The sequence below is a fragment of the Ursus maritimus genome, unplaced genomic scaffold (assembly GCF_017311325.1).
Source record: "Ursus maritimus isolate PB19 unplaced genomic scaffold, ASM1731132v1 scaffold_3, whole genome shotgun sequence".
Classification (NCBI taxonomy): Eukaryota; Metazoa; Chordata; class Mammalia; order Carnivora; family Ursidae; genus Ursus; species Ursus maritimus.
In genome coordinates this window covers 69,121,315-69,141,645 of record NW_024425563.1, presented here as the reverse complement: position 1 = coordinate 69,141,645, position 20,331 = coordinate 69,121,315, and the positions used below count along the sequence as shown (strand labels likewise).

Sequence of the window (20,331 nt, the reverse complement as noted above, 5' to 3'; positions counted from 1 at the left end):
TTTACATTAAAACCTGGTATCTGGGTATTTTGTCCCAAGGCTTTAAACCTTATTTAAACCTGTTTTAGTTGGCTTATTGTGATACCACTCTGTCAGAGAAAGGGGGTGTCCCTTGCCTTATTATTCCTAAGTGGGGATGGAGATCCAGCTTTCCCACTTGGTTTCCGTTGACACTTGATTGGGGGCATTACTACTGAATAAGGTGAAAGTTCTGGTTTCCCAATAGGTGCTGATAACACCCTGGCATTGTGTTACTTCTTTGATCTCTAGGTGTCTAGTTAGTTTACCTTTCTTCCTCTACCTTTCAGAGCCACCTTTCATACTTAGTGGAGGAATAAGAAAAAGTATAGTTTATTCCATCTTCCTAGAAGATGAAATCTATCTTTTTCACTTTAACTGTAATTCTGTATCTTCTTCATTCATTGTAACTTTAATAATCTTTGATCAATCATATCAGAATTTTTCCTATTTTATTAGTTTTTTCAAAGAACCAGTTTTTGCCTTATTGAGCTCTTCTGTTTTCTTCTTTTCTGTAACATTAATTTCTGCTTTTATCTTTTTTATAATCTATCTTTTATTTTCTTTGCATTTATTCTATATTTTATAATTTCTAAACTTTATACCTAACTGATTACTTTTCATTCTTTTCTTATTATTTGGAATAAGTAATTAAGGCCATGCATTTCCTACTGTGCAATACTTTTGCTACATTTCACAAATTTTTAAATGTAATGTTTAAATTTTTATTCAGCTGTAAGCACTTTAAAATTTCCTTTTTGATTTTCTCTTTACCTCATGAGCTTTTTTTTAACTTCCAAATATATAGTGGTGGTTCTATTTAGTTATTTTTATTATCCACCTCAAACTCTCTTGCATTATAGTCAGAGAATGTGAGTCTCTATTAAGCTTATTACTTGAAGTTGATTAAGACTTCATCTTTAGACAATAAATTACCACAAACTCAACCAAATACTAGCCCTAATTGCAATTTCCTTGACAGTTGTGGCATCTTTGCTAGAGAAGATTAAAATTACCTCAGGCATTTTAGCTATTACCTATTTTCTAGCCCTATCAGAAAGAAGGATCAGAAATGGACAAGAGTGTACATTCATAGTTTTGCCCCAGATTATTCAATGAGAAAAGTATATTTGTTTACTGTATATTCCATGGAGCCTATAGCATCTTCTTCACTTTCAATAAGACATCTATCCCACCAGCCCAGAAAACTTGTCTGCTTTTAAAACTTGTAGACTTCTCTGATATAGTTCTACTTGAAGTGGCAAACTAAGCCTCAATTTGAGATCTTTGTTTTGTGCTTTCCCTAAGGGACCAAATATATCTGCAAATTTCTTAAAATATACAGTCATCTTTCTCTGAGTTTTGGCCTGTTCATTTTGTTTAATGTCGTTCCTGAATTTTAGAAGGACAAAATAACCATCAAAAAAATCAAAGGATTCTTTCAAAGAAAATTGTAAGTTAATTAGATAAGGAACAAAGTTCTTAAGGTCTAATTTAAATTCATTCTTTGGATCTCCAGGAATATCACTACTGATAATGAAATTGATCATATTTCTTTTAGACATTTCATTTTTATTGCCAAAAAAAAAAAAAAAAGGAATGAGCTGAAGAATCTGGATTATGTAGAGCCCAACTTCTATTTCCCCTTGATATCCAACTATATCGTAAGTTTTGTACCGTATTTTTGACTTCTGAAAACCTTTCCTTCACTCCATACTCTCTATCTTCACTTTGCTGTTGAGATTCTTTGAATGCACTGGAGGCATATACAGCTACATCCAGAAGATCAGTTAAATCATCAAGTGAAATGTTCTTGTTTCTTCCATTATCCTCTATTCCCCATCTTATTTTACTTTTGTAGACTTGACCCAGTGTATCTGAGGTATAAGAATTCTCAGGTTCTATTTTTTTTTTTTTTTTGCTTGATTTGCCTAATTTAGAGTATTGCAAAGTCCTTCTCTTTAATGTGGAAGTATCTTGCAAAGGCTTGGCAAATGAATGTATTTTGACTGAACCAATGAAGACCTTCAAGCAATACTTCTTTAACTGACACATTTCCCTCATTTCTATGTAGTGCTTTAATAAATGGGGGAAAATCAAGTTCCAGTTTTACCTTCATGTTCATTATGCTCTCTGGGGAGCAGCAGTGTTTGCATATCTTGGAAAAATTTACTTTTTCCTATACCCGTATCGTAGAGCACATTTTCTGTTTGCATATCCAGCATAATATGACTTTAATCCAAATGATAGCTTATCTTCAGTTCTTCCAGTGAGCAAATGACATTCAAAGGGTGAATAATACATATTACACAGTACTTCCCACATTCCAATTTTTATCCGAATTGTACAGTTAGTGCCTATCTTGTCTTCAAGGTTTTCTGTTCTGCAGAAAGGCTTCTCGTTTGTGATTCCTAAGAGTTTTTCACACTATGATAGTGAGATAGTGGTATCAGGCATATATGAATTAAGAAAAGCCAGTAAAGAAAAGAGTTTTGTTTCCTTGGTGGAAGTATTTTGTCTTTTCAGGATGTTCCTGGCCACATTTTCTTTTTTAAATTTCTTTTTATTTTTTTTTTCTGGCCACATTTTCTAGGTACTTTTTATTAAAAATTGTTTCTCATAATCATGAAGAAATAAAAATCTTTAAATGTTTTATGTTGTCCATCAATATTTTTTCTATTTAAGCTCTTTTCTTTGGGAGATAGTTGTTGTATTAGGATGTTATCATCTGAAATCTTGGTACTTTTTTCAGGAGTCTATGATGTCATGCAAATTAGGAGGATCACTGGAGGTTTCTCATATTGAATGTACTTAATAGAGGCCTTGAGAAGACAGCCATTATTTTGTTCTTTTTATTTTTTTTTAAGATTTTATTTATTTGAGGGAGGGAGAGAGAGAGCGTGCACACACAAGTGGGGGGGTACAAAAGGAGAGGGAGAAGCAAACTCTCTGCTGAGCCAGGAGCCCAACGCGGGGCTCAATCCCAGGACCTGGAGATCACGACCCAAGCAGAAGGCAGATGCTTAGCCATCTGAGCCACCCAGGTGCCCCTATTTTGTTCTTTAAATCATCAACAAGGAGCCATCCAAGTAAGTTTTCCTAATGGTTGGTTGCCCCGAAGGTGATTAAATTAGTCACTGTTCTCCAATTTCAGAAAAATCCTGTCTTGGGGCGCCTGGGTGGCTCAGTTGTTAAGCATCTGCCTTCGGCTCAGGGCGTGATCCTGGCATTCTGAGATCGAGCCCCACATTGGGCTCCTCCGCTGGGAGCCTGCTTCTTCCTCTCCCACTTCCCCTGCTTGTGTTCCCTCTCTTTGCATTCTTCCCAAAGAATGTGCACAGCCAAGGTAGTTCCACCACAGCCTGGATGATGATATGGATGAATAATTTTGGCACGTGTTGGTTTAGGAGAATCTGCCCAGTTTTGAATCATTGCTTCAAGTTTTTCTTATTTATCCTTTCTGATAGAAGAAAAATTGTAGTTCCACCATGACACTTTACCACCTCGATAGAAGTCTTTTTCTTTTGATGCCAGAATTCAAATACTTTATTTTTGTCCTTCTCTAAGACTGTACTTTCATATTCATTTTTACAGAGACTTTCCAGAGTGGTCATGACAACTTCTTCCTTTTTCAGAAGAATAGTTAGATGAGCCAATGGATGGCAAAAATCTCTTTAAAGACTGAATGACAGATTTTAGTTTAAGAATAGTGCCATTTATCTCTTCAAGATTTAAGTCAGAAATGCATTAGCTTGATAATTCATTTTGCTGGTTTGTTAATTTTGCTTCAAGTTGAACTTTTCATCCCTGACATATGTGTAAGTGTACACAAATACACAATATATTTTACATTCCTTTGAGATCTTGGTAGAAACACATAAGGTCTCAAGGAGAGATCTCTTGGGTCATCCATGGAGGAGAGTAATAGAGTAATAGAGAGTAATAGTTTTTCTCTTTGCCAGGATCTTGGATCTAAGGATTTATATTTTTCACTGTTAAGGTCTAACCTGCCACTGCTGAAAATCCAGCTGCACTGTTAAGAAACATTCAGACTAGAAATCCTTGCATTTTGTATAGCTTTCCCTTCCACATATAGACTTGGAAAGTGAAGGTTTGCTACTTGGCTTTCTTTGCAAGCTTTGACTGCCCCCTTGCTCACAGATGTGGGATTAAACTCCAACAGAACAATTTAATTTCCCTTAGGAGATCTAGGTGTTTTATTTGATTCAGACGGCATTTATTTGTTACAAGAATGTGTACCAGTTATGGTATGAATTATCAAACAAATCCTGATTTCCTTTCAACAATTTAACAAGTGTTGGTCCCCTACTCTCCTTTTTACTCGTTTTTATTTTGCATTTTCCTTCTGCTGCTTTTCCAGATCTGCCAGTGCTTTTATATCTAATTTAAATGCTCTGAATCGGCATTATTTTTCATGATGTCCTTAGACCTGCCCCCCTCTTGCATGAAGACTAAGTATTTTGGATTTTGTTTCCATGTTGTTATTGTGATTTTGCATTTTAGTCTGGAAATAATCATGTTCACATCCAGAGTATTTTGGAATGATATTAACTTCAATAACAAATCTGTCAGAATACTTACTGTTTGGCAGTAAAATGTCTACAAATCTTGGCTCTCTTTGCTTTTTGGACCTGATGGTCTTCAAAATACGGGTGGATCATCAGTTTGAATGGTCAATGAGAGCTTCCTTGGTGCAACTGGTGACTTTCATGTCAATGGTTTTTCCATGGAGTTTGCCTTTGACTCCAAAATGAATGATGCCATTGGTAGGTGAATTTTCACACAAGCTGAAGCAAATTGAAAAACTTCATCGCTAAACTTCGCCTTAACATTTTTTCTGTGGCTGTTTATTTGTGAAGGCTTTGAATTCATGTATTGGATTAATGAAATTGAGTAGTGGTCCTGTTTCAGGCTGTAGACTAAAATTCAATTTGTAGGGATATGGGTCACAAATTCATCAAAAAGGTATTGATACATATGTCAGTTCTCTGGATGGCTGCTTTTCCTTCGTGTCATCTATTTCATCTTCCACAAACTTAGTTTTTAGTGGCTGAGAATCTTTAGTAACTGTACTCATTGTAGAGGCATTAACCATAGCTGATTTCTCTTTATTGCTTTTGCTTTGAAGGTGCTCCATTTTCCTCTTGCATCAAAGGTTGTATTTTAGGAACAGTTTTACTATCTTTTTCATCTTGCATATCTGAATAGGATCTTCAGAGGAAGTTTTCTGCAATTCTTTCAATAGCTGTTCTACTTGGTTAGCTCATCCATGTGTTATGTCCATATCAACAAGGTGATTTTTAGTTAACCACTTCAAGATTTCTCCATGCACATCTTTTGCAGTCGAGGTTTCCCTATACTTTTGATGAATTCTATGATTTTCCAACCATCGATTTACATCTTTTTTTGTCCACTCATCGTATTTCCTGTCAGGTTCAATGGTGCTGCTATTCTAATACTTGTATATAAAAAAGAAAAATGATTTAGTATTTTTATAAGTAAAATGTCAAATAATTAACTAACTTTAATAGGTTATATAAATTAATATATATATAATTATACAGTTTTCTTATAAAATTTAGAATGTTTAAAAAGATATACATGCCATCAACTTATCCTCCTGAGAGGAAATTGCCATTACCGGTTTCTTCTGTATCCTATCAGAAAAATACTTTCAAACAAATACATAAGCACTTTTTTTTTCACACAAAGGACAATATGCTAGACACAATTCCCTTTCTTGTTTTATTCACTAACTGTATCTTGGTGATGCTTCCAGTCGATACACAGAGAGAGACATTTTATCCTCATTAATGGTTGTTTGCTATAATGTGCGCTAGCTGTATTATTTGAAAATACTCAATTCAGTTATGGAAAATAAGAGAAACAAAGGAGGACATATGAAACTGAATAGAGAAGGTTGTATGAAGTAAGGAGAATATGGAAACTAAGTATAGAAGCAAATAGTTCGTGAATATTATGGTAGATGTAGATAAAGTAAATAGAGCATATGAGTGTTAAACATAGTTAGGAAGGGATGGAAGTGCCATATAGATATCAAATTTTCATAAGACACACTTGAAGCATTTTATATTTTTGAGGTCTTAATTGGGTTACCCATTGGTGACAACCATTCTGATCCCTTCTATCCTCTACTCGAGGAACATAAATAAGATCCACAGTAGCTTATCAGGCTAATTGATGCATTATATCTGTGGTCAGGCATATGTGCCTCTCTGCACCTCTCTGATTAGAACAAATGTATGCATTGACTTCCACCTGTGGAAACTCCTTGGACAGACCTCAACTCTGGTTCTCAAAATTACACAATCAGTGGAGAATGCTGATACAACAGAGAGGGGAGAGAGGATATATGAACTTGCATAACTCAGGTAATAAAATTCTTCTACCCTTCTTGTGCCTTATCCAAAGCATGTTACCCATCGCTTCCCCTCTACTTTTTGCTGTGTATTTTTAATTGATTTAAAAAAGCATATGTCTCCAGCATCTTAATTTGGTCTGTGAGCCATTCTGTCCCATGACTTCTGAGATAGCTTCTTGGGTAGTGGTCTTGGAGGCTACTACTATATCAGAGTAATTTTTTCACATGATAACTGATAATGACTGATTCCTGGGCAATATTTGGTTTGTAAATTGGCAGTCTACTCTTTGGAAAATTAGTGGCATTCAGGGTTATAGAAACATAGCAATGATTAGAATAAACAAAATCCAAATAGTAATAGTTAGCTTTAAGTACGATCCAAAAATGGCTAAAAAAATATGAGCCATTCCAATGAATCAGTCATGAGAGAAATCAAACTAACAGAGGGCATAAGTCTGGAGAATTATGGCAAATAGATTATAGAAGCTCACTTCCATGAAATAATATATAGGAATATTGCCTCCTAGTGGTAGATACAAATTCAGATCAGGATTTACCTTCCTTTCCAGACATAAAGGTGACACAGCAATGGTCCAAAGTTAAAAGGCATTATTCTTTTGATTAGTAAATCCTGTATGCATAGAAAGGGAATAAAAAACATACCTTACAGCTACATTAATGCCAAAGAAGCCAAGATATGCAAAACTGGTGGAAATTTGATTCCCTACAATACTAAGACAACCAGAAACCTAGAAGATGTAATGCCTTCTAAAAAAAGTGAGTTAGGTGAAATTTCTTTCAGTAATTTGGGCTATAGAGATCAGGAGACTCACATTTAAAATAGGTTGGGAAGAGAAAAAAGAGAATGGAGGGAGGCAAATTGCTTTAGGTATACTTTTAAAGTAAATCCCTTTTGTAGGACTACACCAAACAAAGCCTATAGTAAAAACACAACAGGTGAATGGATAAAGATGTGGTTCATATATACAATGGAATATTACTCAGCCATCAGAAAGGATGAATACCCACCATTTGCATTTTCATGTTATGCTAAATGAAATAAGTCAAGCAGAGAAAGACAATTATCATATGGTTTTACTCATATGTGGAACGTAAGGAATAGCATGGAGGACATCAGGGGAAGGAAGGGAAAACTGAAGGGGGGGAAATCAGAGAGGGAGACGAACCATGAGAGACTATGGACTCCAGGAAACAATCTGAGGGTTTCGGGGGTGGGGATGTAGCCCAGTGGTGGGTATTAAGGAAGGCGCGTGTTGTAATGAGCACTGGGTGTTTACGCAGATAATGAATCATTGAACACTACGTCAAAAACTAATGATGTTAGTGACTAGCATAACATAATAAAAAAAGAAGACACAACAGAATGAAAAGGCAAGCTATAGAATGGGGGAAAATATTTGCAAATTATATATCCGATAAAGGGTTAACATCCAGAATATATATATATATATATATATTTCCTACAACTCAATAACACAAATAACCTAATTAAAAATAGTCAAAGACTTGAATAAACATTTCTCCAAAGATGATATACAAATGCCCAACAAGCATATGAAAATGACCAACGTCACTAATCATTAGAGAAATGCAAACTTAAACCACAACGATATATCATTTTACATCCATTATGATGACTCTTATTAAAAAACAATAAATAATGAGTATCGGTTAGGATATAGAGAAACTGGAAGGAACCCTTATGCACTGTTGGTGGGAATGTAAAATGGTGTAACCTACACAACCTGCGTTAAAGGAATGGTTAAAAGAAGCTCTCTAAATGGAAGGGAAATGATAAGAGAAGGAACCTTGAGGGGCACCTGGGTGGCTCAGTTGGTTAAGTGCCAGACTCTTGATTTCAGTTCAGGTCATGATCTCAGGGCCCTGAAATTGAACCCCATGCCAAGGCTCACGTTGGGCTCCACACTCAGTGGAAAGTCTGCTTGAGGATTTCTCTCCTTCTCCCTCTGCCCTTCCCCAACCCTCTCTCTCTAAAATAAATAAATCTTAAAATGAAAGAAAGAAAGAAAAGGAAACTTGAAACATGAAGAAGGAAAAAAGAACACACTAAGCAAAAATGTTGGTAATTACAATAAACTTTCTCCTCTTCCATTTTCTAAATTATGTTTGTTGAAGCACTGTCTGACATGGTTCTAAATGTATGTTGTGGAAATATTTAAGATAATTATATATGTGGATAATTATAAGTGGATAGGGTAAGGGGGTAAAAAGGGAAGTAAGATTTTTACACTTCATTCAGGCTGGTAAGAGAATACCATTAGACTGTTGTAAGTTATGCATATATAATGTAGCATCTACAGCAACCACTGGAAAAGGCTCTATGAAATCATACACTCAAAAACACTGTAGATAAAAGTAGAAATGTAAAAAAAATTTCAAGCTACCACATGAGGTCAGGAAAATAAGACAGAGAAATGAAAACCAGAAAGAACAAACAGAAAGAAAAAAAATAAAATAGTAGACATAAGTCCCAACATACCAACAATTATATTACATATAAATTGCCTACATACAGAAATTAAAAGATGGAATTAGTAGAGGGGATTAAAAACATGATCCAACTATATCTTTTTTTGTAGGATAGTCATTTGAAATATAACGATATGGATAAAGATATGTAACAAGCACAGGAGTGGCAATATTAATGTCAGATAAAGTAAACTATAGAGCAAAGAAAATGACCAGAGACAGAAGAATATTACTTAATGATAAGTCAATCCAACAAGATGACATAGCAGTCCTAGAAGTGTGTATGCCAAAGAAGGAAGCTGCAAAATGTTTGAAGGAAACAATGATAGAACTTGTTATTTTAGACAAATCCACAATTACAGTTGGATATTTCAGCACCTTTCTCCTAACAATTGATAAAACAACTAGACAGAATATAAGTGAGGCTATAGAAGAATTTAATATCATCAACCAACAGTTTCCAAACAACAATTATAGAATAGTTCATGCAACAACAGCAGAAAATCATTTTTTTCAAGTGCCCAAGATAGACCACATCCTAAATGATAGAACAAATTTCAACAATTTAAAATAACTGAAATCAAGGGGGCGCTTGGGTGGCTCAGTCGTTAAGTGTCTACCTTCAGCTCAGGTCATGATCCCAGGGTCCTGGCATCGAGCCCCGCATCAGGCTCCCTGATTTGCTGGGAGCCTGCTTCTTCCTCTCCCCACTTCCCCTGCTTGTGTTACCTCTCTCGCTGGCTGTCTCTCTCTCCGTCAAATAAATTAAAAAATAAAAAATAATAAAATAAAATAACTCTAATCATACAGAATATGTTTGTCAATCATGATGGAATCTTATTAGAAATGGGAACCAGAAAGATAAGAGGAAAATTGCTAAACACTAACACTACACATTCCTAAATAATTCATGGATCAAAGAAAAGTCTCGAGTGAAATTAAACAGTACATTGCAATGAATGAAAATGAAAATACAACATGTCAAAAATTGTGAGGCACAGTTAAAGCAGTTTTGAAAGGAAAATTTACAGTGATAAACCAGATAGAAGAAATTAGATAGATAGAAATTAGATAAATTAGAAAAGAAGGAAACTTGCAAAACAACCATCTAAGTTCTAACCTCAAAAACCTAGAAAAGCTTGAAAAAGAAGAGCAAAATAAACCCAAAGCAAGCAGAAGGAAGGAAATAATAAAGATAAGAGCAAAAACCAATTAAATTGAAAATAGAAAAATAATGGAGAAAATCAATGAAACAAAGATTTGCTTTCTTGAAAAGATCAGTAAAATTGACAAACCTCTACTAAGAATGACAAAGAAAGAAAAAGGGCAGACACAATTTGCCAACAGCAGAAATGAAACAGTGGGTATCATTTAAAACCAGGTAGGTATCAAAAGGACAATAAGGGAGTACTATGAACAGCTTCAAACACATAAATTTGGCAACTCAATTAAAATAGACCAGTTCCTCAAAAACCACAAGCTTCTACAACTTAACTCCCTCAACTCACTCAATCTGAAATAGATCCTTTGAATAGTCCCATAACTTCATAGAAAACTTTTTTAAATTAAAAAAAAAAAACAAAACTTCCCCCAAAGAAAACTCTCCAGGCTCAGATAGATTCACTGGAGAATTCTACTGAATATTTATTTATTTATTTATTTATTTATTTTTTTTTTTTTAATGATTTTTTATTATATTATGTTAGTCACCATACAGTACATTCTCGGTTTCCGATGTAAGGCTCGATGATTCAAGTTGTGTATAACACCCAGTGCACCATGCAATACGTGCCCTCCTTACTACACATCACCGGTCTATCCCATTCACACCCCTCCCCTCTGAAGTCCTCAGTTTGTTTCTCATAGTCCATAGTCTCTCATGCATTCCTCCTTCTGATTCCCCCTTCATTTATCGCCTTTCTTCCCCTATGTCCGATCATCGCTGTTCTTATACGTTCCATAATGAGGAAACCATATGATATTGTCTTTCTCTGCTTGACTTATTTCATAGCATTATCTCCTCCAGTGCCAAGTCATGTTACATGGCAAATGTTGAGAACTCGTTCTTTCTGATAGCTAGCAGAGTAATATTCCATTGTATACATGGACCACAACTTCTTAATCCGATATCTGTTGAAGGGCATCTGGGCTCCTTCACGATTTAGCTATTGTGGACATTGCTGCTATATGAACATTGGGGTGCATATGGCCTTCTCTTCACACTACGTCTGTATCTTTGGGGTAAACACCCAGTAGTGCAATGGCTGGATCGTAGGGTAACTCAATTTTTAACTTTAAGGGACCTCCACTGTTTTCCAGAGTGGCTGTACCAACTTGCATTCCCACCAACAATGTAGAGGTGAGGATCTCCTCCACATCCTCTCCAGCAATTGTTGTTTTGCTTGCCTTGTCTATTTTTGCCATTCTAACTGGCGTAAGGTGGTATCTCAGTGTGGTTTTGATTTGAATTTCCCCTGATGGCTAATGATTTTGAACATTTTTCATGTGTCTGTTAGCCGTTTGTATGTCTTCATTGGAAAAGTGTCTGTTCATATCTTCTGCCCATTTTTTGATTTATTTGTTTCTCGTGTATTGAGTTTGAGAAGTTCTTTGTAGATCTTGGATACCAGTCCTTTATCTGTAGTGTCATTTGCAAATATATTCTCCCATTCGTGGGCTGCCTCTTAGTTTTTCTGACTGTTTCCTTGGATGTGCAGAAACTTTTTAATCTTGATGAAGTCCCATAAATTCATTTTATCTTTTGTTTCTCTTGCCTTTGGGGATGTGTCATGAAAAAGGTTGCTTTGACGGATCTCGTGGCGGTTGTTGCCTATGTTCTCCTCTAGAATTTTGATGGATTCCTGTCTCACATCGAGTCTTTCATCCATTTGGAGTTTACATTTTTGTGTATGGTGTGAGAGAGTGGTCAAAAGTTTCATTCTCTTGCATGTAGCTGTCCAATTTTCCCAGCACTATTTATTGAAGAGACATCTTTTTCCCACGGATGTTTTCCTCTTTATCAAATATTAGTTGCCCAAGAGCCGAGGGTCCATTTCTGGGCTCTCTATTCTGTTCCATTGGTCTATGTGTCTGTTTTGTGCCAGTACCATGCTGTCTTTGTGATCACAGCTTTGTAGTACAGCTCGAAATCCGGCATTGTGATACTTTAACTGTTTTTCCTTTTCAACAGTTCCTTGGAGATTCGGGGCCTTTTCTGTTTCCATACAAATTTAAGGACTGTTTGTTCCAGTTCTTTGAAAAATGTCCTTGGTATTTTGATCGGGATAGCATTGAAAGTGTAGATTGCTCTGGGTAGCATGGACATTTTAACTATGTTAATTCTTCGATCCATGAGCATGGAATATCTTTCCATCTTTTTATGTCTTCCTCAATGTCTTTCAAAGTGATTTATAGTTTCTAGAATATATAGGTCCTTTACGTCTCTGGTTAAGTTAATTCCAAAGTAACCTATGGTTTTTGGTGCTGTGTAAATGGGATGGATTCCTAATTTCTCTTTCTTCGGTCTAGATTATTTGTGTATAGAAATGCAACTGATTTCTGAGCATTGATTTTGTATCCGCCACGTTACTGAATTGCTCTATATAACTTCTAATAGTTTGGGAGTAGCTTCTTTTGGGTTTTCCATATAGAGTATCATGTCATCTGCAAAGAGAGACATTTTGACTTCTTCTTTGCCGATTTGAATACCTTCGATCCTTTTTGTCGTCTGATTGCTGTTGCAAGGACTTCTAGTACTATGTTGAATAATAGTGGCGAGTGGGCATCATGGCCGAGTTCCTGATCTTAAGGGAAAGGCTTCCAGCTTTTCCCCATTGAGGATAATATTTGCAGTAGGCTTTTCATAAATGGCTTTTATGAGATTGAGAAATGTACCTTCTATTCCTACACTCTGAAGGGTTTTAATCAGGAAAGGATGCTGTATTTTGTCAAATGCTTTTTCGGCATCGATTGAGAGGATCATATGGTTCCTGAATCTTTTCTTGTTGATATGCTGTATCACGCTGATTGATTTTGCGAATATTGAACCACGCTTGCATCCAGGTATGAATCCCACTTGATCGTGATGGATATCCTTTTAATGTACTGTTGGATTCTATTAGCAAGTATCTTGTTGAGGATTTTGGCGTCCATATTCATTAGGGAAATCGGTCTGTAATTCTCCTTTTTTGAGGGTCTTTGCCTGGTTTGGGGATCAAGGTAATATTGGCCTCATTGAATGAGTTTGGTAGCTTTCCTTCTGTTTCTATTTTTTTAAATAGCTTTAGGAGAATAGGTATTATTTCTTCTTTGAATGTTTGGTAGAATTCCCCAGGAAAACCATCCGGGCCTGGAGTTTTGTTATTTGGAAGGTTGTTTATCACTGACTCAATTTCTTCATAATTAATTGGCCTGTTTAAGGAATCAATTTTTCGGTTTCAATCTTGGTAGTTTTATAGGTTTCCAGGAAGGATTCCATCTCTTCCAGATTGCTTGGTTTATTGGCATATAGCTGTTGATAAAAATTTCTAATAATCCTTCAATTTCAATGGTGCTTTCCAAATGCATTGACCTCTCCTTTTCATTCATAATTTTAGCAATCTGGGTTACCTTTCTCTTTTCTTTTGGATAAGTCTTGCCAGTGGTCTGTCAATTTTATTGATTCTCTCAAAAAGAGACAAAGCTTCCTAGTCCTGTTGATCTACTCTACTGTACTTCTGGTTTCTGCTTGATTGATTTCAGCTCTAATTTTGGTCAACTGTTCCTCGTGCGTGGATTAAGAATTTCTCCCTCTGTTGCTGTTCCAACTTCTTGAGGTGAGAATATAAAAACTGCATTTTTAGATTTTTCTATTCTTTTGAGTGAAACTGGATGGCTGTATTTCCCCCTTAGGACTGCCTTTTACGGTATCCCATAGGTTTTTGGACTGTTGTATTTTCATTCTCATTGAGGATGCTCCATAAATTGTTTAATTTGATTTTTGATTTCCTGGTTTTATCGAGTCATTCCTGAGCAGGATGGTTCTTAGTCTCCAAGTGTTTGAGTTTCTTCCAAACTTTTCCTTGTGGTTGAGTTCCAATTTCAGAGCGTTGTGGTCTGAGAATATGCAGGAGATAATTTCAATCTTTTGGTATTGGTTGAGACCTGTTTTGTGTCCCCAGAACATGGTCTATTCTTGAAATGTTCCATGGGCATTAGAATAGAATGAGTATTCTTTGGTTCTGGGGTGTAGTGTTCTATATATATCTATGAGTCCAACTTCAAATTCGAGTATGGCATTCAAAGCCTTTGATTCTTTGCTTAGTTTTTTAGGGTGTCCTGTCTATTTCTAGGCAGTGGAGTGTTGAGGTCCCCTACTATTAATGTATTTTTATTTATATGTCTCTTTTATTCTGGTTAAGAGTTGGCTTGTGTATCTTGCTGCTCCCCTGTTGGGGGCATATATATTTATAATTTGTCATATCCACTTGTTGAATACTTCCCTTAAGAATAATATAGTGCCCTTCTGTCTCTAACTATAGTCTGTAGTTTAAATCCCAATTTATCTGATATGAGAATTGCTACCCCAGCTTTCTTTTGACGTCCATTTGTGTGAAAGTGGTGCTCCATCTCCTTACTCTCAGTCTGAATGTATCTTTGGGTTGAAATGAGTCTCTTGTAGACAGCAAATGGATGGGTCATTTTTTTATCCAATCTACTGCAACCCTGTGGCGTTTTATGGGATGGTTCAAACCATTTACATTAAGACTGATTACTGAGAGATATGATTTTAATATGCCATGTTGCCAGTAAAGTCTTTGTTTATATTAGCTGTGTGACTTTCTGTTCTGTATCACTCTTGGGCCTTTTTACTTTTATAGAACCCCCCGTAATATCTCCTGTAGGGCTGGTTTTTCGTGGTTACAAAAATTGGTTAGTGACTGGTGATTCTGAAATGTCTTTATTTCTATAATTCTGAATGACAGCCTTGCTGGATAAAGGATCCTTGGCTGCATGTTTTTCTCTGAAAGAGCTTTAAATATGCTCCCCCAACCCTTTCTCTCATTCCAGGTCTGTGTAGACAGGTCTGACGTAATTCTGATGCCTTTGCCTTGGTGCATTGAGAAATTTTCTTTGCCCTGGCCGCTTTCAATACTGTATCCTTGCATCTAATATTTGCGAATTGCACTATGACGTGGCGTGGTGTAGGTTTGTCGTGGTTGAGCTTGGGAGGGGTCCTCTCTGCCTCTTGGACACGAATGTTTGTTTCCCTCGCCGTTAGGGAAGTTTTCAGCTACGATTTGTTCAAAATATCTCTTCTAGACCTCTGTTTTCTCCACCCCCTCGGGGATGCCAATGATTCTAACATTGGATCGTTCGATGAGTCAGTAATCTCCTGTAACCTACATTCGTGGGCGTGGATTTTTAAGACCATCTTCTATTTTCATTTTTTCCTCCTATTAACCCATCCTCCAATTCACTAACCCGTTCCTCTGCTTCTGCGACTCCTGGCCGTCAAGCCTCTAGTTTGCCTGCATTTGGCTCAAGTGCATTTTTAATTTCCTGTCAGATCTCTCTCATTTCTGTCCTTAGGGATTCTATATTCAGTAACCTTTTTATTAATAGTTTTTCAATTTACTCATCATTTGACCATCGTTACTCGAATTCCATTTCTGATAATTGAGTTACATCCATATCCATTATTTCCTGTGGCAGAGGCCACAGACTCACTATCTTTCTTTGCCGGTGGGGCCTTCTCCTTCTCGTCATTCTGATGAGGAGAGGTTGGCGGGGTTTCAGAGCCCAAATTATTGACTGGGTCCCAGGCCGTCCCCTTGTTTTTATAGGGATCTTAGGGATGTGGGCTTCTTCTTTAAAGATTTTATTTATTTATTTATGTGGCAGCCAACCCAGTGAGAGAGGAACAGAAGCAGGGGAGTGGGAGAGGAAGAAGCAGGCTCCGCGGAGGAGCCCAATGAGGGACTCCTTTCCGGGCCGGGATCACGCCTAAGCCGAGACGACTCAATGACTGCGCCCAGGCGCCCGGGTTGTGGGCTTCTTGATTTTTCAGCCTGCCTTCTGGGGAGGGGCCTGCCGCGCCGATACTCAGGCAACCCTGTTTGGGTAGAGTCTCCGGTGTCCCCTGCGGGGATGGGGATGGCACTCCTGAGCCGGTACTTCCAGGCTTTTGTTCTCTGGCGGCTTTCCCTGGCAGTTTGCTGTGCCTCTTCTGAGAGTCAGAGCAGCAGCGGCCGAATTTCAGCCTCTGTCACAGAACAGAGGGATTGCGGCCCGTTCTCTACTGATGTTCTGGCCACTTTAACTCTGTTACTGTTGGTGCTGCTCGACCCTGCAGCGTCCCGGGATGTGCGCCCCACACCCGGCGTCCCAGCCCTCACTTCCAGGGCCGGCGCGTCTCTGTCCTTTGTGTTTCTAATGCCGCCAGCCGCCAGCCGCCCCGCGCGCTCCGGAAGCTCCCGGTCCCAGTCTGGATCCAGTGAGCGCACCGGGATTCCGGTGTTCCGCAAGATGCCTGGTGGCGCGGGCACCCGGCTCACGGTCTCAGTCTGCTGTTTTGCGGGTGCCGACCACGAGCCCGCCCGCTCCCCCGTGCAAGTGGCTACCACTTCCCGGCGCCCGAACGCGGCGGCTCCCTCCCCCTTCCGTTTATGTTCCGATATCTGTGCACGGTTTCCTGGCTCCCCACTTAGTACCTCAATACTCAGCGCTGGAGATGTTCATTTGTAGAGATCTAGATGCGTCTTCCTGCGTCTCAGGCTGGTTCCGTGGTTGTTTAGGCTGGTCTGGTACCTATCCAGCTCGACTTGGGGGACCGGCTGAAAACGGTGTCTCCTACTCCTCCGCCATCTTAACTCCTCCTCCTCTCTACTGAATATTTAAATAATTAATGCTGATTCTACACAATCTCTTCTAGAAAACAATAAAAGAGGGAATATTTCCAAATTAATTTTATACTGTAGTATTAATCCTGATAGCAAAATCCCTGCAGACCCAGCCTCCAGGAGGGCTTCCACGGACCCAGGCTCCTGTCTCACCCCAATGCCAGGCCACCTCCCATGGACTTAGGCACTCTGCTTGCCTCAGTGTGGGGCCAGAGCCCATAAGACCTCGAAACTGGCTCCCATGGACCTGAGCACATGGCCTTCCTCAGCACCATGCCGAATAAAAAAAAAGAAAAAACACAAGAGACAGCAAGTGTTGGTGAGGATGTAGAGAAAAGGGAACACTTGTGCATTGTTGGTGGGAATGTAAATTGATACAGACACAATGAAAAACAGTATGGATATTCCTCAAAAAATTAAAAATAGAACTACCATATGATCCAACAATCCCACATCTGGGTATATATCCAAAGGAAATGAAATCAAGATCTTGAAGAGACATCCATACTCCCATATTCATTGCAGCATTATTCACAATAGCCAAGATATGGAAGCAACCTTACTGTCCACCAATAGATGAATGGATAAAGAAGATGTGTTATGTACTACTCATCCATAAGAAAGAAGGAAAGAAGTCATTGTGACGACAAGGATGAACCTGGAAGACATTATGCTAAGTGAAATAAGCCAGAAAGAGAAAAACAAATACTGTATGATCTCACCTTTATGTGGAATCTAAAAACAAAACAAAACAAAGTAAGTTTCTAGGAGTTTTCATAGAACAGTGGATACCAGGGGTTGGAGGGGGAAGGGATGGGCAGAGGTAGGTCAAAGGGTAAAAATTTGCAGTTCTGTAAGATGAATAAGCCAGAGATCTAATGTACAAGCATGATAACTGTATCTGATATTACCACATTGAACTCTGGAAATACCCTGAGAGTAGATTTCAAGTACATTCATCACACATAATAAATGGTAACTGTGAAGAGATGATATGTTATTAGCTTGACTGTCGTAATCATTTCACTATGTATATATATATCAACTCATGTTGATCACTCTAAATATACACAATTTTAATTTAAAATGCTGCATTTGAAAACCTGTAAAATACAGTGCCACCAATACTTGAAGGGAATTTATGGCCTAAATGCTTTTATAAATTTAGAGGAATAACTGAAAAGTCATTCAATTGAATGAACTAAATGTCAATTGAATAAATTCAGAGAAGAACAGAATAAACCCAAAGGAAGTAGAGGAAGAAGAAAATAAAGGTAAGAGCAGAAATCCATAAAATGGGGGGAAAAGTTACAACAGAATCGAAAGAACCCCAAAGTCGTTTTTGCTAAAGAGTAATAAAATTGAGATGCTCCTGGGTGACTTAGTCAGTTAAGCATCTGCCGTTGGCAGGGTCCTGGGATTGAGTCCTGCATCGGGCTCCATGATCAGTGGGGAGCCTGCTTCTCCCTCTCCTCCCCACTTGTACTCTCTCTCGCTATCTCTGTCTCTCTCTCTCTCAAACAAATAAAATCTTTAAAAAAATATATTTTAAAAAAGAATAATAAAATTCACCCATCTGTGGAAAGAGTAACCAAGAAATAAAAAAAGATGACACAACTAACCAATATCACATGCTGTAAAAATTCTAAGGATTAGAGGATATTGCAAACAACTTTATGAATAAATTTGAAGACTGAGCTGAACTGAAAACATTCCTTGAAAAATAGAACTTACCAAAACTGACCCAAGAAGCAATGGAAAGGTCCCACTTCCCAGTGTGATATCATAGATCACAGCAGACCACACACACTCCCACTGCAACAGCTAGAAAAAAATCAGATAAATTATAAAACTTATGTTTTATCACAGAGTTGGAGCTGGACTTGATGACACGGACTGGATAAGCTAAAATTCCAGAGAGGGGTGACCCCTACCTAGATAAGCTATAGAGCATTTGTGGATTCTGGACTTGCATTGAGGACCAGACTTGGCCTACTGGGTGAGAGAGAAACCAGTGGGGTTTTTGACATCACATGCATGGATATGATGGATTGGAATCTAGAAGTGCTCCAAAATCTTTAACTATTATGGAAATGCAAAGTAAAATTACAATGAGGTAATCCTACATACCCAGCAGAATGGCTGAAATTATAGACTGACAGTACCAAATGTTGGTGACAATGTGGAGTCAGTGGAACTCTCACACAGTGCTGGTGGGAATATAAATTGTTTCAGCCAATTTGGGAAATGATTTGGCAGTTTTAATAAGGTTAAATGTACACCGACCCTATGACTCAGGAATTATAAAGAAAAAGACTAGAGTGCTGATAAAGGCAACAACAAGGAAGAATCTCACACGTATGATGTTGAGTGAAAGAAGCCAGTAACAATAGAAAACATATTGTAGGACTCCATTTACATGAAGTTCAAGAACAGGCAAAAATTAGTCTATTGTTGCAGAAATCAGAATAGTAGCTACCTATTGGGAAGAAGATATTTTCTGGGAAGGGACACAGGAAAACTGACAGGATAAAAATATTTATGTCTTAATCTGGTCAGTGGTTACACTGATGAATACATGTAAAAATTTTGTAGAGCTGCACCCTTCAGATTTGTTCCTTTCATAAACATTATACTTCATTTCAAAGGCAATGATGCCTCCAAAATGCGTGATAAAATAAACAGATGAATAAAATAAAAGAGGTACTTGCATAGAAAAAAATGATGGTGTATTAGCAATCAAGGATAATGATTAATATAATTCGGGCATCTGAGGACTAAAAGTTTTGCTGGAGATTTATAATTGCAGCCTCAGATTATATGCAGATAAAATTTTGGCCTCAGAAAGCTTTGGTTTCACATGCCACTGTGGATTCATATCGGTCTTATAGTTGTCTTTTTACCCAGCCCTCCTCCAGTTGCTCTGCTAAGTCATTTTCATGTGTCCATCTGCTAAGTGCCATCTACTTCACCCCATCAAATACAGCTCACTTCAGTTGCACCCTCACCACTGTAACACCTAAACCTTGGGGCCTGATCACTCTGCTGCCTGATCAGGCTCCTGCATTCTGTACACCCCACCTCTTGCCCCATCCTACCAGTATACGTCTCTTGGGGTCTCCGTGACTTTCTCTCCAGAGAAATTGTATGAGCTCAGCCTTTACGCACGAGCTGCATATTATACACGTGTAAAAATAAAAAGCCAGGTGCTCATATAAGGGTTGGGTGATGGGGAGCTAGGCCTGCATGTTTGGTTGGGAATGTGAGCAAATGAAAAAAGAATGGCTTTCAACAATTTTCTCTACCAGATTATGGATCTTTACATTGTGATCGAACAGCTTTCACTTTCACACTGCTTCCCTCTACAGCCTTTGCCAGAGTCTTGATAGCTGTACTTTTCAATAACTTAACTGTTCAAAAAATTGTTGAAGATGCCACTCTGGGTGAATATACTGTACAAGAGTGACTGCTGTCTAACATCTGGTTTTTCTCCATTTATGCCACTGTTCATAGGTATTT

General features: G+C 37.9%; 2 pseudogenes; both read right to left on the bottom strand.

Moving 5' to 3' along the window:
* Positions 1-695: 695 nt before the first annotated feature.
* LOC103658724 lies at positions 696-5,080 on the bottom strand (annotated as a pseudogene).
* On the bottom strand, positions 3,229-19,775 carry LOC121105908 (annotated as a pseudogene).
* Between the last annotated feature and the right edge of the window lie 556 nt (positions 19,776-20,331).